At 38.8% G+C, this 18,309-nt stretch overlaps 1 long non-coding RNA gene across 5 annotated transcripts in view; it reads right to left on the reverse strand.

The window, feature by feature from the left end:
- LOC122059896 overlaps nucleotides 1-11,174 on the reverse strand; it is a 15,657-nt gene extending 4,483 nt beyond the window's left edge. Inside the window, exons 1-2 of one of the 5 annotated variants that reach the window (XR_006134143.1) lie at nucleotides 11,021-11,174; nucleotides 9,844-10,314 (exon numbers count right to left, since the gene is read on the reverse strand). This is a non-coding gene — a long non-coding RNA (uncharacterized LOC122059896). Of the gene's footprint in view, nucleotides 1-9,843 lie in introns of all 5 variants that reach the window. The other 4 variants (XR_006134144.1, XR_006134141.1, XR_006134142.1 and 1 more) reach the window with 4 other exon arrangements.
- Between the last annotated feature and the right edge of the window lie 7,135 nt (nucleotides 11,175-18,309).

Consider the following 18,309-nt stretch of genomic DNA (forward strand, 5'->3'; position numbering starts at 1 on the left):
AAAAAGGTACTGTATCAGAAGAAGAAGAAAGAAGCGAGAAGAAAGAAGAAGAAAAAAAAAAGAAAGAAAGAAAAACACTCACCATAGCATGAACAAGAAATAAGATGAGAGAAAAAAAAACCAAAAAGTACCTGTAGAGGGGGTACGATTGTTCGCCGGAGTAACCTCACTGCTGTCGAAGAAGAAAAAAGAAGCCGGAGCAAGATCGAAGGAGTTCATGGGGGGTACGATTGGTCGCCTGGTTCTTCCTTCTCAAAACGTTTGACTCAAAAGTCCAAACCCTTTGTGAGAATCATGTTTTGGTCTTTTTGGTGGAGTACTTTAGTTGTTAGAAGCTGATCCCATGCATCTCAAGTGCATTCAAGACCATACACCTACCAACCAAAAATCGATATTTGGAATCTATCTAAAGTAGTTTTAAAAAAGTATTAAATTCTAAAATATTCGTAAGGCACACACTTTGTGTATAAGGCGTCACCTTATAGCGCCTTATCTCATGATGCAGTCGCCTTACGTGATACCTCTAATGCATGCTGCCGCCTTACGGGCTTTGGACTGCATCAGCACCTTACTAGCGCCTTACCAGCGCCTTAATAACTATGCATCATAGTGAATTTGTGTTCATGTCTTTGCCCGTGGACATAGGCCAAAAGCCGAACCACGTAAAACTTTCTCTCTTTTGTGTGTATGCTTTCTATTTGCTTCTTTTACTATCTTTTTCTCTTACTCCTTAAAACCAAAAATATCGATCCTGGTCGTTTCCTTTACAACAACTGATATCAGGATTCTAACAATTAGTATCAGAGTTGATTAGTGTTTCAGGTGGAGTTTCTAAGATGGCAGCGAAATTCGAGATCGAGAAATTTGATGGTAAAATCAGCTTCAGTCTTTAGCGCATTAAAATGTGTGCCCTTGTTGATCCAACAAGACCTACAAAAGGCACTTGAGGAGAAGGACAAGTTGCCAACAACAATGTCCAATGAAGACAAAGAAAAGATCGACGAAAAGGCGCGCAGTGCGATTCACCTTAGTTTTGCTGACAAAGTGTTGTGTGAAGTTGTTGAGGAAGACATGGAGCCTAAGTCATGGTTAAAGCTTGAAAGCAAGCACATGACAAAGTCTCTCACCAATAGGTTATACCTGAAACAGAGGCTCTACACTCTTCAGATGAGGGAAGGTATGCCCATTAAAGAACATATTGATGAATTCAATAGAATAATTATGGATATAAAGAATATCGATGTTAAAATTGAAGAAGAAGATCAAGCTCTTATTCTATTGTGTTCATTACCTTCTTCCTATGAGCATTTTGTTAATATCATGCTCTATGGAAAAGACACCATTAGTATGAAGATGTAAATCTTCATTAAACTCTCAGGAGTTGAGGAAAAGGGTGTCTGAAAATAATAAATATGAACAGGATGAAGGCCTAGTTGTGCAAAAGGGAAGAGGTTTTGAAAGTAAAGGTCAATTCAAATCTAATCAAGATATTGAATGCTAATATTGTCACAAGAAGAGTGATGCAGAATAATAACCAAAATATGCTTGTTCTATTAGGAATAAGCCTAGGGTTGGGATATATATGTGTTGGACCTTCAGTCCATGTGGTTCGGAGTGTATTGGGCCACTTTTATGGGTCTAAAAGAAGGGCTCTAAGATTGAGTACGGGATTACTAGTTATTTTTCTTTTTTCATTAGTTTCCTTTTTAGTTGGGCTTTGATAGGGTTAATTAGTTTATAAATTCAGTCAAAAGTTAGTTTCTAATTTCAGTAATTGTATTTTCTGAGTTTCTATTTTTAGAATTGGAAACTAGATGAGTTGTTTTTTATTTAGTTTCCTATTTCAGTTTTGGAAACTAAACTTAGTTTCTATGTTGTAAACCCCCCATCATTATTATAAATAAAGGAGAGCTTTAGTAAAGCCACGAATTTTATGAACCAAAAATATGCTGCTACGTTTTCTCCTCTGGAGTGTTTCTTTGTGTTTGATCAAAGAAGAAGGATTTGGTGTTTGATCCAAGCGACTCCTTGCGGCGTGAAGTCCAGGAGGGTTTCTACAGGTCTTATCTTTTTTCAAGCTTTATTCTCAAGGTTCTACTACTGCTAAACAAACCGGGTATTTACTTTCTTAAATTCTGCCCAGAAATTCCTGCATAACTCATAATCGACCTCTGCTATCTGTTACAGTTTAAGTCCTTGTTTTGGCCCATAGTTCTGGGTCGATCAGTCCTCCCCACCTGGGCAAGGATCGACCAGCCATATTGGAGTTAATAAAAATCTCCTTATTTTCGTCTTTTAGTAACCTGTGTTGTCCAGAACATATGCCAATAGGTCTGATTTAATTCCTATGGTTTCTTTGACCAATGGTTCAGTGTTTACAGTTGATTTGAACCTATTTAAATTACTTATCAGTCCCTGTTATCAGCTATATTGATCTGTTCTAAGAACCTCTACTGATTTTAGGTCGATAGCCTGATCTTGTTTAGTCTGCTATCTTCTATAATCTGATTTTCTGTGCAAGTGTTTAGGGCTGGTTTATGGTTGTTCTTTGGTTTAAAAGTTCCTGCAGATTGAGACTTGGTTAGACCCCTACCCATGGTTCAAGAACTCGGCGAGATCTCGTTATTTCGAAAAGGCGAGATAGACCAACTGGCGAGGCAAAAAAACAACCAAATCTCGAGCGAGATTTCGAAATCTCGACTTGACCAGTTTCGATCCATTTTCTGGTTTGGGCCACACTATATATACATGATTTCGACCCCAAGAGGCGAGATATCTCGCTGGTTTCGCCAGGTTTCACCTGGTTTTGTCTCTGGGACCTATTTTTGAGAGAAAAAATACACAAAATCTATGGAACATCTATTCTTTCTTGGAGATCTTCACTCTTAGTTGCATTGAAGCAAAGATATTCAAGATTGGTGATGGCTTTTCCCCTCAAGAACACTCTAAGGTAAAAACTTCTTCCCAAATCCATTTTTTTCAAAGTAACATCATCAAATCTTGTTTCTTACCATTGGTTTTTTATATGTCATGATACTAAGGATGATCTATACATTCATGGAAGAAAAATTAATTTTCAGTTTTTAAATTAATTCTTTTATTTTTCTGTTACAATAAATGCTTTTGTTGGAAAAAAAAAATTGGAAAAATATGATTTATGTAACATGTTTGGTACTCATTTTTTTATATATTGGTCACTAAAGGCTGATCCACAGCCTCATGGTGGCCAATTTTTTTTTTTTTAGCCAATAAATTAATTAATTAATTTTCTGAAATATATAATATATGTTAAATAATTACAGAAAAATCAAAAATTTATAAATAAAATTTCTGTTTTCGATGGAAAATTACTCTAATGTTGTGTAAATATTATTTGTATATTTTGAAATGAAAATGGTGTTATTAGTTGCATTCTAGTATACTTTATTATGAACTTTGATTTATTATTAATAAAAAAATATGATTTAAAATTACAAAAAAAAATTATAAAAAATAGGGGATTAATAAGTAATAGCTACAAGTTATTGAGTAGCTCTTAATGCATGCATTCTTTACAATATAGTGTTTATGTTGAATAGTTACTAACTTACTATTTACTAATTCATGCACAAACACTTTTATGTAATAATGTTGAAGACTTGAAGTTGGAGAACAATGTCTACTTCTCATGGTGCTGATATTGCATGGTTACATGGGGATTCTATGTCCGATGATAAGAAAAAGTCAAGGAGTAGGTATTGTTAGAAGATGATAAATTCTGGAGGTGCTACTAAGTTGAAGCAGCATTTGGTTGGGGGGCATAAGGATATTGCCAAATGCCCCCAAGCACCATAAGAAGTTATAAAAGATGTACAACGTAATCTAAGAGGTGGAATGACAAAGAAGACAAAGAAACAAAGATTGGACCAAGAATTCAATAAGGCAGTCTTAGAGAGGCATCCTCACCCAACAACAGTGGATGTTGACTCTGATGACTTTGATAGTGATTACAACCCACAATCAGGTATGTCAAGGGCAGAATGGAGAGTTTTGCAAAAAAGTTGAGGCAGCGAGTTTGGTCTCTCATCAAATAGAAAATGTTAGGTGGGTAGAGATGAAAAAAGGAACAGGTGGCTCTGGTTCTAGAGCAGCTACATCAGATGTGCCTCCCACAGAGGGAAGAATGAACAAGAAGCAAAGGAATGTGGATGTGCCTCTAAGGAGAGCTCAAAGTGTGAGGGCTATCACATCCCCATCATCACCCCAAAGAGATCTCGGTGAGAGGCAAGATCCTTTGTTATTTAGACAGTAGGATACATATCAAAGAACCATAAAGCAAGCTTGGGATACATGGAAACAACTTGGGAATGCAATGTCAAAAAAAAATTTCTATAATAGCATCCCAACTAATGCTGCACAAAGGACATAGTACCGGGCCATGATTGACACTGCAGGAAGGGCTGGTCCAAGAACAAAAGGGCCCACTCCTTATGAGATGATGAATGTTTATTTGCCTCAACAGAAGGAGTTAGATGAATACATTACTAGCTTGAAGACACAGTGGGCACGATATTGAGTTACTATGATGTGTGATGGTTGGACTGGACCAACTAGACAGTCCATCATCAATTTCATGGTGTATTGTGATGGGAAGACTGTATTCTTAAAGTCTGTTGATGCATCCAAAGAGAAGAAGAATGCAATGTACTTATACAAGTTGTTAAAGGATGTTGTCACAGAGGTGGGGCCTGAGAATATTGTTCAGGTTGTCACAGACAATGAGAGCAACTTCAAGAAAGCAAGTGAGAGACTAATAAATAAGAAGAGCAAAAACATCCACCTTTTTTGGACACCATGTGCTGCCCACTCCGTTGACTTAATGCTTAAAGAAATGCAAAGAAGTCTTTGGTAGCAGGTATGGTTGAACGGGCAAGACAAGTGACCACATTTGTTTACAACCATGGATTTCTATCTTTGTTGAGGGAAAAATGCGGTGGAGACTTGGTAAGGGCAGGTATGACCCGATTTGCAACCAACTACATTGCACTGAAGAGCTTTCAAGATAAGATGGTTGGTTTGAGATCCACGTTTGCCCGTAAAGAGTGGTTTGAATGGAGGGAATTGGGTTTGCTAGGTGGTATTGCAGCATAGACCACCATCTCTAATGAAAGATTTTGGCAAGATGTGAAGAAGGTTCTTCTTATATTTGGCCCAATAGTAACTGTCTTAAGGTTGGTTGACTTAATGCTTAAAGAAATGGTGAAGAAGTCTTTGGTAGCAGGTGTGGTTGAACGGGCAAGACAAGTGACCACATTTGTTTACAACCATGGATTTACTCTCGCTTTGTTGAGGAAAAATGCGGTGGAGACTTGGCAAGGGCAGATATGACCCGATTTGCAACCAACTACATTGCACTGAAGAGCTTTCAAGATAAGATGGTTGGTTTGAGATCCATGTTTGCCCGTAAAGAGTGGTTTGAATAGAGGGAATCGGGTTCGCTAGGTGGTATCGCAGCAGTTACCACCATCTCTAGTGAAAGATTTTGGCAAGATGTGAAGAAGGTTCTTCTTATATTTGGCCCAATAGTAACTGTCTTAAGGTTGTTAGACTCAGAGAAGCAGCCTACCTTACCATATGTGTATGCTACAATGGAGAAAATGAAGGACAAGGTGAGAGCATCTATCCCTAGGGGTGCAAAATCCTACGTCAAAATTATTGAGGAGAGATGGGAGAAACATTTGATGCATCCACTGCATAAAGCTGGTGAGTTTATAAACTTAACTATTAAAGACTTACTTTACACATTACAGTTAATGACAAGTTACTTATAGAATTTGCAGCGTATTATCTCAATCCTAAGTTCCACTACAAGTACAATCGATCTAGGAATGGATGATGAATTGATAGAAGCAGTGGAGCTTGTGGTGGCAAAGTTGGTCCCTAAAGCTAATCTAGAGGCAGCATGCAACATTGAGGTGGGTTAATGTTTAAGATATATATAGACTTATAGGTTATAGCTTCCCAAATGTTGAAGTACATACTGTATTGTGTACTAACTTGTATTCAATGTTTAAAATATGTGTAGATGAAGGAATTCAGGGATGCTAATGGGAGTTTCGGTAGGGCAACAGCAGTGGCTGGGAGACAAACTACTACCCTGGTGAATGGTGGGTCCTATATGGAAAAGAAGCACCTAACTTGAGGAAGATAGCAATCAAGGTGCCCTCCCAAACTTGTTCTGCATCTGGATGTGAGCGTAACTAGAGTACATTCTCACTGATCCACTCCAAGAGGCGGAACCGACAGGGTCATGAAAAGCTACAGCAATTGGTGTTTGTGCATTACAACATGGGATTGAAGATGCAGCGTTGAGGCCAAGAGGGTAGCAGTGAGCCAATTGAACTCGCTAACATTTTCCAAGAAGACTCAGATGAGGAGGATGATCCCTTATACCAATGGGTGAAGCCTAAGGGTAGGCCCGACCCCGTGGTAGCTAGTCAGATGGGTACAGACGTGGATGAGTATATGTCTCAAGAGGGCCGTGTGCTTTCACAGATACCCAGGCCTTTCGAAACCCAAGCTACTGATGATGATGATGATGGTGGTAATGATGGTGGTGATAGGGGTTACGCAAGAGATACCATTACACTGAACCAGAGCAAGAACAGATGCGATTCACAGGAGAGACTCAGTTCACTCATGCCACACAGGACATGGACCATGGTGCACGTTCACCTGCACCCACACCCTACAGGAGAGGCTCACGTCGATTCTTAGATGGTGGAGAGGAGCAGGATAGTGTGGGCTTCATAGACATCTCTATTTGGAGCTTAACGGACACACTAGGAATCTTAAGCATAGAGAGTGGTACTGGTACTGGTACTTGTATTCTTGGGGAGCCATTGGATGCACCTTCAGCTATATACGGCACATGGACAACCAGTTCAGACTACAGCCATTATAGTCGATTTGGCCAATTTCGATACCCATAGCCACAGGCCAGCTCTTACCCCTCTGCCACTGAGTATAGGGGTCAGTCAGATGACTCACACTCCCAGATTGGGTCAAGTTTTGTAGATAGCATCTTCGGGGCTCTAAAGCCTCAGCCCCAGCCCCAGCCCCAGCCCTAGCCCCAGCCTCAGCCCTAGCCCCAGCCCAGCCATACATGGTGATTCCTGTCCGTCAAGCACCAAGCAGCAGCTATGGATCGCGTTCGAGCTTATTTAGTTTCAGAGATATTTACCCAAGGACTGGGTACCTCCAGTTTGTTAGTGATAATGTTTATAGGGCTGCTATGGCTGACTTTGAGTGTTACTTCCGTCAAACTACGACATGGCCAGCCTTTGTGATTCAATCAGAGCAAAACATACTTCTACACCAGCAACAACAACATGGAGGCTATGATGATATGGCCCGTCACTCATTTCAGTACTATGAGTCTTAGTTTCTAGGATGGAGATGTTATGTAATTATGGCTTTATGTTTACTTGCAATGTTGTTACTTGTTAGTTGTTACTTGTTATGTTACATTGTTACATTGTTACTTGTTAGTTGTTAGTTGTTACTTGAATGTATGTGATTCATCAATCAGCAATAGCAATTAGAAATTATGGCTTTTATATATTCTAATGATTAAGTTGTGTCAAAATGGTGATTGTGGAAGGTGGATTGATGAATATATCATACTAGATGAAGTGTTCAAGAATCGCCGCATACTTACATAGGGTACATTGTCAAAGTACCATTTTGAGTTTGTTTTTTGCAAATCTGATCTTTTCATTGTGTTTAGAATGGCTAAAATAGGGTAAATACATAGTTTCAGAGCCTACAAAGGCCATATGCCCACCGAGATCTACCAGCGAGTCGACCGCCCAAAAAATACAAGGTTTCTGCGAGATCTCATTTTTTTGGGATAGCGAGAAGGCTGGCGAGATCGAGTTTTAAAACCTTGCCTTTACCCTAGTCCTACATTAAAGGGGCACATTAAGAGGAATTGTCCAAAATTAAAAAATAAGCAAAGGGATAAATTCACTAATGATTCTTTTGATGTTTCTTGAATTGTGGAAGACGCCGGGGATGTCCTTTCGGCTACCGTAGGAAATTTGCACTTTGAAAAAGAGTGGGTTCTTGATTCAAGGTGTTCTTATCATATATGTCCCAATAGGGATTGGTTTGCCACCTATCAAGTTTTGAATGGTGATAGTGTCTTACTGGGTAATAATATACCGTATAAGATTGTGGGAATAGGTACAATCCGAATTAAGATGCATGATGGTGTTACTAGGACTGTAACCAACGTCTGACATGTTCCAGAGTTGAAGAAGAATTTGATTTATTTGGGTACACTTGACTTTAATGACCTTAAGTATTCTGCTCAAGGTGGAATCTTAAAAGTTTTGAAAAGTGCTTTTGTTGCGATGCAAGGAAAGAGGAAGAATGGCCTTTATTTGTTGCAGGGCAGTACTATGACAAGGAATTTTGATGTTCATGAGCCTTTCACATGTCAAGAGGCTATTGCAGATTCTGAGACTGCTTGGTGGACTAATTCAAGAGGAGAAGCTCCTTATGCTAGCGTTCGTAGCACTTGAGAGCCCCGTTGGGGGCTAGTGTGGAGAAGACTTGTATGGTGGTGTTTTGAAATTTTCCCATATGACGGTGAAATGGAGATTATTGATATGGGCCCCACCATATGGGTAGGCAGCCCATAAGTCAAGATGAAGACAATGTCTTCATCCTCTTAATTGAGAAGAAGACAAAACCTCAACTCACACTATTCATGCACTGCAGTGCATTTAATCGAAGGAAAAGAAATAAAAAGATAGGGGGCATCGGCCATGGCCGGCACGGCCCTCCACCTACCATATTGAAAAAGGGGGAGGCCCAGGCGGCTACGGTACTGAACACGGCACATTAAACGTGCTAAACAACTAACGGATTCTCCTACAAATAGAGAGAGCTAGAGGCTCTTTCTGGACATCCAAACACAATGGGTTCAGGAGAACAGGAGGAGGAAGGATAGCCCCCTGTACTCATTTGTAGTATCTTTTGTTTCTGGTCTTGGTTGTTCCTGTGAGCAAGAATTCAGGGAGAGATATTTTGTCGAGAGCAGTAAGTCTATTTGGGTATTGGGTATTGAGAGAGTGTGTTATCACCATTTGTATGTTGTTCACATCATAGTGAATTTTTGTTCTTGTCTTCGCCCATGGACATGGGCCAAAAGCCGAACCACGTAAAACTTTATCCCTTTTGTGTGTGTGCTTTCTATGTGTTTCTTTTACTATCATTTTCTCTTGCTCCCTGAAATCACAAATATCGATCCTGGTCGTTTCTATTACAACAAGTGGTATCAGGATTCCAACAAGGCACACATACCACATTTGTAATCATCAATCACAATCCTAAAAATTAAAACACTACACCCATGGAAGGTCTTTTTTTCTTCTTTTTTTTCAAGTTTCTTAGACACGTACCACATTTACCTTTTCTTGGGGAAAAAAAATTCAACATTCATAGAAAAACAACTTACAAATCATCTATTCATCATATAATGACATAACTAAAAGATTCACTTGCAAAATCATATTTACGCACAACCTTAAAAACAACTTCGAAGTGACAAAATACAAGCACAAATAAAGCTAATAAGTCATATCATATATGGGAGGCCTCAATACTATACTTTCAAGTGAAAACCATCATTTTCAAGCTAAAGGGTATTCAAAATTTGTAGTTACCTGTCTCATCCAATTGTAATAGAAAAGCTAAAGGATATCCAAAATTAGTAGTTGCCTGTCTCATCCCCTTTTAATACAAAAAATTTAAAATTTAAAATAAAAATAAAAAAAAAAAACCTAGGTAATGTACCTTTTAGAAGATCCTGAGAAAAACTGGAGGCAGTTCTTATGACCAAACCTTTCAACCTTGGCAAGCATCATCGCGGAGGAAATTACAAAATGGCCTTCTGTAATGAACAGCATGAAATGAGGCTGCTTAAGTGTGGAATACAATGACATCTTTTAGTCTTGACAAATGGTATTGGTATCTGCTTTACCTGCTGCAGGCCCACATCAACTACATAACAGGAATCAAAGTCCAGAAAACTGTCTACAAATAATAGTACTTTACCATTTCCAAGGCTACCAAAAGGGTAGTAATGCCTATCACCGAAGCTTTCAATTGAAGCTTGATGCAGTGTCGTCTAGTCCAAAAATCTTTCTTATAAAAGTCCTCCAGAATCCATACTTCAGCATGATCTCTATAAGCTCCCACAAAAGATAAAACCCCTTCTAAATCCATTATGTAACCATATCTTGCAGTGTAATACGGGAGTGCAATCTTATGACCAGTTTCATCAGAGTGCAAAAAATTGTTAATAGATATGGGTATTCCATTATATTTCACAGAAACTTGAGGCAAATTGACATGTCTCCATTCATTAGAACCAAGAGTGAGTATCTCATAAAATCCATTCTACCAGACACTGGGGATTGGATCATATTATCAGGTACCGCACAAGAGAGGTTGAAATTAGCAAAATAAGGATCAAATATCAGGTTATACCATTGCTTGAATACCACCCTTAAATTGAACAAAGTATCAGTTTCTAGTCTCTTGAGGATGTTGAAGATGATATTCTCATAAAAATTTTCAAAATCAAAAGCATAAATCTTCATCTTTCTCTTCCTCTTAATATTAGGGAAATCAAATGTTGCAATCACAAAGTAAGCAGAGATTCGGTCCGGCAAAGTAAGTTTCTATCGATTATCCAATAGAACAAGGATTCCAGAATGACCCAAAAAATAAAAAAAGGGAGACGGGGGAAACTGCCAAGACTAGGAAATCCAGATTTCTATTTGAAAAAATATGATTCAGAAACAATGATATGTTCCCTGAGAATTCTGAAGTAGAAATCTCTTACCTAGAATTTGGGCACAATAACTCACTCTAAAATAGAAGGTTCAGTGTCCCCAAAGAGTATAAAAATGAAATTGCACGGAAATTCAGATTTTCATTTGAGAATTCTAAGGGTAGAAATTTTTACCTAGAGTACAACTGCTCAATCGACTAAAGAGGGTGGAAATGAAGACGAAAGGTCTTACAGATCTGATTAAATTATTTTTTGTGAACTCTGAAACCCTATTTACAAATGAACGGGGAATCCCGCCACTACCGTTCCCAACGCTCGAGTGGGTTTGTGTTGTTTCTATCCTTATGGGTGCAACACTTTGGTTGCAAAAAAGAAAAAAAAAATGCAACACTTCGCAAAAACAAAAAAAAAAAAAGAGTGCAACACTTGACTTATTTTAAAATTAATTATTAAAATTATCCATACGGCCATATCCACTTGATAAGAAATTTTCGTAAGAAATTTAAAGGAAGAAGAACCCTCTTGGTTTGGCACAAGAAACATTCATACTGGTGTGGCCGTGTGGGTGCAAAAAGACCACACTACCCCTATTCTATATGTGTCGTAGATGTTTTTGTGTGCTTTCTCATTGGCCCATGGGTTGGGCATACCCTACATTAGATCAATAGGGTTCTTTCTCCAAAATTTAAGGAGGAAAATGTTGTAACCCGCAGTCACTCATAAGGAGTGAATCAGTGAGTCTAATTTCGATCCCTTAAATTGTCTCGAATACTGACTTGGCAAACTATGTAGTACATGTCCCTGTTCGCACACAATCGTATGCATTTTCAGCCTCTCATAGACACTTTCAAGTATGCACACTCATTCCACATTCCATGCACTTCAACAATATACAATCATGTGTAGGACAGACTGGTCGATTACCACTCCATGGCTTCAGGACCTTTGTGTAAATGAGGCTATTGGCTGTACACATGGTTATTTCCATCAGTAAATTTTCTTTCCACCAAAAAAAAAAAAACAATATACAATGCAAACAAATAGGCATATCCACAATGCAGGGATTTTTATGAAGTTTGGCAAGATGCTCACGTCCCCGAAGTAGTGTCTGTAAAAGTTTCGTACATATTCAATACACTACTTTAACTACACCTACAATTGGGAGCATCCACACCCAGATTTCTCAACCCAAAACTAAGATGGCACATGCAGTGCTAGTACCACTTGTAGCATCCACTCCCAATGCTTAGCACTCACTAAGCACCCAGTACAAAATACAAATAATTGGGGCTTATGCACAATGTAGTCAAGCTCTGTCTAACATGTATACATTAGCTACTACAGCTAGCATGCATTCAATGTACTAGGCAACAAATGTAAATCAAGTCTAAGGTTAGAGAATCTCACAATCGGTTGTCTGTGAAGATTTGGGAACCTCAATTGATCACTGGAATCTCTAACTTGACCTCACAAAAGAATCTTGGTCCTTCAAGTGTTCACTGGCAAGCTCAGTGCTCACAAAGATCTCTCCATGTCATCTACCTCTTCAATGCATCATGCGACAACTCTTAACCCATGGATATGGGATCTTGGCTGACGCACAAAGACGCAAGCTATCAGCACCTGCGTCAGTGCTGAACTAGCTGTCGATCTCTGATTGGCCGCATCAATGCAATCTCCGGAAGGCTATCTGCTTACTTTAATAAAGGTGAACTCGATAAAGGCCATTAGATCAGCCTCTAGTTAGTTAGATCTAACTATATCATAGGAAAAGGCATCTTTAGCACTAGTATATGTATGCACTCCATAGACCAAAGTGTAACAATGATCTGGTGTAGTGCTAACACACCACACACGATAGATAACCACTTAGAGGCCTCGCAGGAGCATCAACAGCGTCTTTATCAACGCCAATTCTTCATTAGCCCTTAGATGGGCACCAGGGCTACATGGCCTAGCCACTACCCTTGATCTGGGATCAAACAACTTCTCATAATAACCTTTAAGCCCTTTTGCCATTTGTTTTTATGCTAAAAACCCCAGTAGCTAGAATTCTTCATATTTGCACAAAAGTCCTTAAAAACTAAACTTTATTTTCTAAAACCCCTCCTACACCGAGAAGTTTGGCCAAAATCAGATTTGGATTTTCGGACTCATTTCATGAAAACACGCATAACTCCTTCTTACAACTTTGGATTGAGACGAAATGAGAATCGTTGTAACCATGACTCGATGTTCTACAACTTTCCAGAAGACCCAATCGTCTGACTTAGTTACATAAAAATATCATATTGTCCCTAAACTTTTCAAATGTCACAACTTCTTCATACAAAATTGAAATGAGACGAAACTAAGTGCATTGGAAAGATTGAATTTTTCTTGCAATGTTTCATGGAGTATTCATATTCCAGAAAAATCATCTTCAATGCTAAAATTACCCCCAACTGCCAAAAAATAAGTGTTTTCCTACAGATGCCATAACTTTTTCATACAGTATTAAAACGGGACAAAATCAAGTGCGTTGAAAAAAATGATATACACTCAAACTTTTTCATGAAGGAACCATCTTCCATACAAATCATTTTCACTACCAAAATACCTCCGAGAGTAAATATGCCAAATTTTCCAGATATGACTTGGAAACCCCTATTATAGATGAGTCAATCCACTCCATACTTATCATGTAACACTGCCATCTCATTGGAAAGACCGAATGCTGCATTGTCACCAAAACTGGCCATTTCGTCACCACCACGTGGCCAAGGTTGCCAACAAAGTAAAAAAATAACAATCTCCCCCTTTGGAGTTGTTGGCAACCATCTCATCACCAACACACTTTAAAACTCTGATGAGAAATTCTCTCTCCCTTGACAACTAGTACAAAGGGAGGCACCAATGGACTCTCCTTGAGTCCAATATGGGGATAACAACATCAAGCAACTTGCTCCCCTTTTCCCACTGCCCCTAGTGCTTGGGAAGAACCACCACTCCTAGCATCTGTCTGAGGAACTCAAATTGCTCTTTTTGAGAAGTAATTCAGTGAAAATGTCAGTCACCTGCTCTGTTATGGGAACAAATTCCATTCTAACTTCACTTTCCATAACTTTGTATATTAAAAAGTAATATTGGATAGCAATGTACTTCGTTCTTGAATGCATCACCCCGTTTTTTGAAAATGTTGATTGCACTCGTATTGTCACAATACAATGGCATTGCCTGCTCAACTTCCACACTCATATCCTTCAACATCTGCTTCATCCACAACACTTATGTATAACAAGATGCAGCAGCAATGTACTCTACCTCAACAGTTGAAAGATAAATTGATTCTTGTTTCTTATCATGCCAAGTCATCAAGTTGCTCCCAAAGTAGAATGTACCACCACTAGTGCTCTTATTTTTATCACATCATGCCATCGTGGCCACTCTGCATTTGAAAAAACTGACCATCTTATGGAGTTTATTTTCTCACAACTTGACTATCTTCGTTGAGTTTATTTCTAAAAACCCATTTCGGTTCCAATCACTTTCTTGTCAACTGGCCTAGGGACTAGATCCCAAGTGTGATTCATCTCTATTTGGTCAAGTTTTCATTCATGGCCTACATCCAACTCTCATCATTGCATGCTTCATTAATAGTTTTTTGTTCAATCTTTGAGAGAAGAGAGTAGGTGTTAGTATTCATTCTTTTAGTCTGAACACCTATAATGGGGTCACCAATGATCAACTCATCTGTTCCCTGTTGATTAACTCTATTGTGTCTGCTCTGTTCATTTGAATCTTCTTCAACATGAATCCTTAATCTCGTCTTTACTTTTAGGTCTATTGTCAACTAAGTCATTCTCATCATCAAGATCTTTACACCGTGAATTCATTTCATGACCCAAAAGGAACATCACTTTTCTCATCAATTGTGACATCAGCACTCTCTATAAAAAAAATTTAGGGCCTATATTACTAGTTCATCTAATGTTCAAAACCAAGTTCGATTTTATTCTCTTAACTATTTTAGAGGTAAATTTGGGAACATGGCTTTGATAAGTAGTTTAGGACACACTAGCTTAAGTTGGACGTGGGTGGCCCACAACTAACCTGTAGCATAAGTCCATTGGATCAAGATTTTTGTTTCAGCCATTTGGGAGGGTTAGCCCGTCATTTAATTCATCCTCTATTTTTTTTTTCATTTTTTTCCCACATTTTGTAACTTTTATTATTTTTTGTAATTTGGTTGCTTTCCATACTTGTAATAAATGGAGAAATTTCATGCATTTCTATCATATGTGATTCTTTTCCTTGGTTTAAGTATATTGTATGTAAAGTCATGTATTATCACAATTGTGCCCATATGAATATGTATACATATACACACACACACTTGAACCCTCTTTGACTGAATATACCTAAACTTAGAAGCTTGGTTAGGGTATAACACTTTGATCCGACCTAGAATAGGTTTTTACTTATGACCTAGCATTAACTTAGCAAGCAGGGTTTACGCAAGTTTAAATAGAAGGAGACTGACATTCAGGCTGGGCGAGGTGGGTGTCTAACACCTTTCTACCTCGTAAATTGACACTTGTCCAAAGCTTTGGATGTAAACCAACTCTTATCCAGTAATGAGTCGTAGATCCCTCTCTAGAGATGTATTTTGGGTCCTAGCTCCATCATCCTAGGTGGTGACTCCCTTCTTGGCATTTGAGGTGTGCTCTTGCGATATTGGAGAGCACGTGATATCCCGACATATATCTTAACGCGTATAACCAAGGGTCCCCCAAAAGGCTTTCCTCTTTTGCGACTGATGATGTGGCAATTATTTTGTTCAGATCAGCCATTGTCTCTACAACGATCTTTGAAACTTTGCAAAGAATGACAATGTTAGGTGTTTTTTATGGGACATGTTTTCTACTTGGTAGCGTGGCCGCTACACCAACACAAAGGCCAATCACCACACACAAAAGCATCAAGAGTGGGATTTTTCGTATTTATGGGAGCAGAGTGATCATTTCACCTCCGGCCTTTTGTGTCTAGGTACAACAACCACCACACTCTCAATTAGGGCTATTTTCTTTTTTTTCTTTTAGAAAATTTTTGTCACGCTCGTTCCTATAGAATCGGACTGGTGACCAGATTACCTCCGGGTAACCCGAAAACCACCATGATCATATGATGCCGTAACCCACAACACAACAAATCATACAAGGCATGGTAATATAATTAAATAATTTCAGGGGAAGACTCATCACATATACCTGTAAATTCCCCACTTACTTTTAGTACCCAATTTGTTATACATAATATGTATATACATGTGGGCCCATATGCATGATAATTACACAAGAAATAAAAATTTAAATATATAGAGCACAAAAAGGGGAACACATCAAAAGAATAAAAAAAAAAAAAAGAGAAGGTTATGTTTGGTAGTCGCTACTGTTGCCCCGCAACATAGCCATCGCACGTGCACTCGACACCGTGCCCAAATCCCTCCGGAACCCACCAATCTTCTATTGGAAATTCGTCAGTGGGGCCCGACTCTTTCTCTTCTACAGGGAAACTTACAAAATCAACTAAAAATGTGTGTACACAAGGGGTGAGCTTACTAATTCAGTAAATGGAAAGAAATACACAAACAAGCAATCGCATTTCAAATGATCCTATATGCATGAAATTCATTTTAGGCCTATCCACCTAGGCAACAATGCTAAGTCATAGGTTTCGTGCTACTCACAACCACAGTGCGTGTATGCCCCTAGTACGAGACGCATTCTCCATCCCGCGATACACCCATATGGTTGTTGGAGAGGGTCGACCGTGAGTACTCGAAAAGGTAAATTGTGGTTGAACCACAATAGAAAAGTAAATCATGGTCGAACCACAGCAGAAAAGTAAATCGTGGTCGAACCACAACATAAAATTAAATCGTGGACGAACCACAGCAGAAAATAAATACAGTACGCTCAGCCTTCTGAATATCACCAAGGTTTCCAACTGTCCTAATGATCAGGCAGGCATACTATTTCTAACCACCACGGTAGTCCACGATCGACTCTTCCCCCCAGTGATAACCCAACACTTAAACCTCTATTGGGAAGGGTCGTAGCATGAGGGAATGTCAATCCTAAATCACATGCTCCTATATGAGATAGTATGATTACATAGTGCTTCTGTGTCCCATTCCATGGTGCACCAATGCATTTGTTTTCAAGCCAACTATGGAATCTAATATAGTAATTCATCACATATCCAACTAATTATCATCATCCAACAATCGAATAATCCATGCTCATAATTCAAAGAAAGTAACAAGTATTTAGAAATTTAAGGATAACACATAATAATTCATAAATGCATCCTACAGTAGACAAAGCATATGCATGAATATGACATTCATAGATAGCATGATGATGTATAAGATGAAGATGATGCAATAAACATCCCAAAAATGAAATCAACGTCCTCTCCCCACTTACCTATTCAAGTATGAGAACGCTTAAGTCATGCCCTTACATGTATCATAAAGCTATGTACGAGTAGGGAAGGTACATTATCGTATTTGATGATGAGAACTTAGTTCATGAAAAATGGCGGGAATGATATACGCATTGAGAACCTATTTCCCACCGAAATCTAGCAAGGTTGGAATGTTCTGGGCAACAGGTGGGTGGTCACTAGTGGGTGCGACCCTCTAGTGCGACCCCACCTATGGAGAAATGTGGGCCCTCAGCCAGCCCAACTTGGCTGAGCACATGTGTTTCGGGTTCTTCATTGTAGTGAAGTCATGTGTATCCGATATTTCCAGCTACTTCGCCCGGTATCGTGGTTTAATGCCATTCGGGCCATAGAATGACAAAACCAAACACACCTTAGTAAATGTTTATAACCTAAGGAATAAATAGCATTTATTCCTCTCCCATTTATTATTTCAGCAAGAGTTGATGGAGAGAAGTAAAGAAGAGTGAGAAAAGAGGGAAGATAAGGAAGGAAGAGTAAGGGAAAGTGCTTCCCCCTTGTTGTCGATGCCGTACCTTGTCATTTCAATGCCGAAAAAGTGTTCGGTGCCTTAAGATCTACAATTTGAGGTAGGTAAGTGCCATAATCCCTTGAATATGATTAAATCCTGTTGTATGGTCAACTCAAAGAGTTAATAGGGACTCTGTGATTTCTTTAAAGGTTTTAAATGAAGGAAAATCAAGATCTGAAAGCATTTTGGTGATATTTTGAATTGGAGGAAAGGATCTTAAGTTTTTGAGATTTCTTGAGCTAAAGGTATGGTTTGTTTCCAAACTCTTGATTTAAACCTAGATCTATGTTATGTTCAGGTGGATGAAATCTAAAATATATGGAAAATGTGATGGAAACAACCCCCTTGGATTCCCAAGAGGTGGGAAAAGAAGAGATGCCAGATAGCAGAACTCGCTGAACACTAGTGGGTAGCACTGGCAGGTAACCAGACCCACCAGTGT

This window comes from Macadamia integrifolia, chromosome 13 (assembly GCF_013358625.1).
Source record: "Macadamia integrifolia cultivar HAES 741 chromosome 13, SCU_Mint_v3, whole genome shotgun sequence".
Lineage (NCBI taxonomy): Eukaryota > Viridiplantae > Streptophyta > Magnoliopsida > Proteales > Proteaceae > Macadamia > Macadamia integrifolia.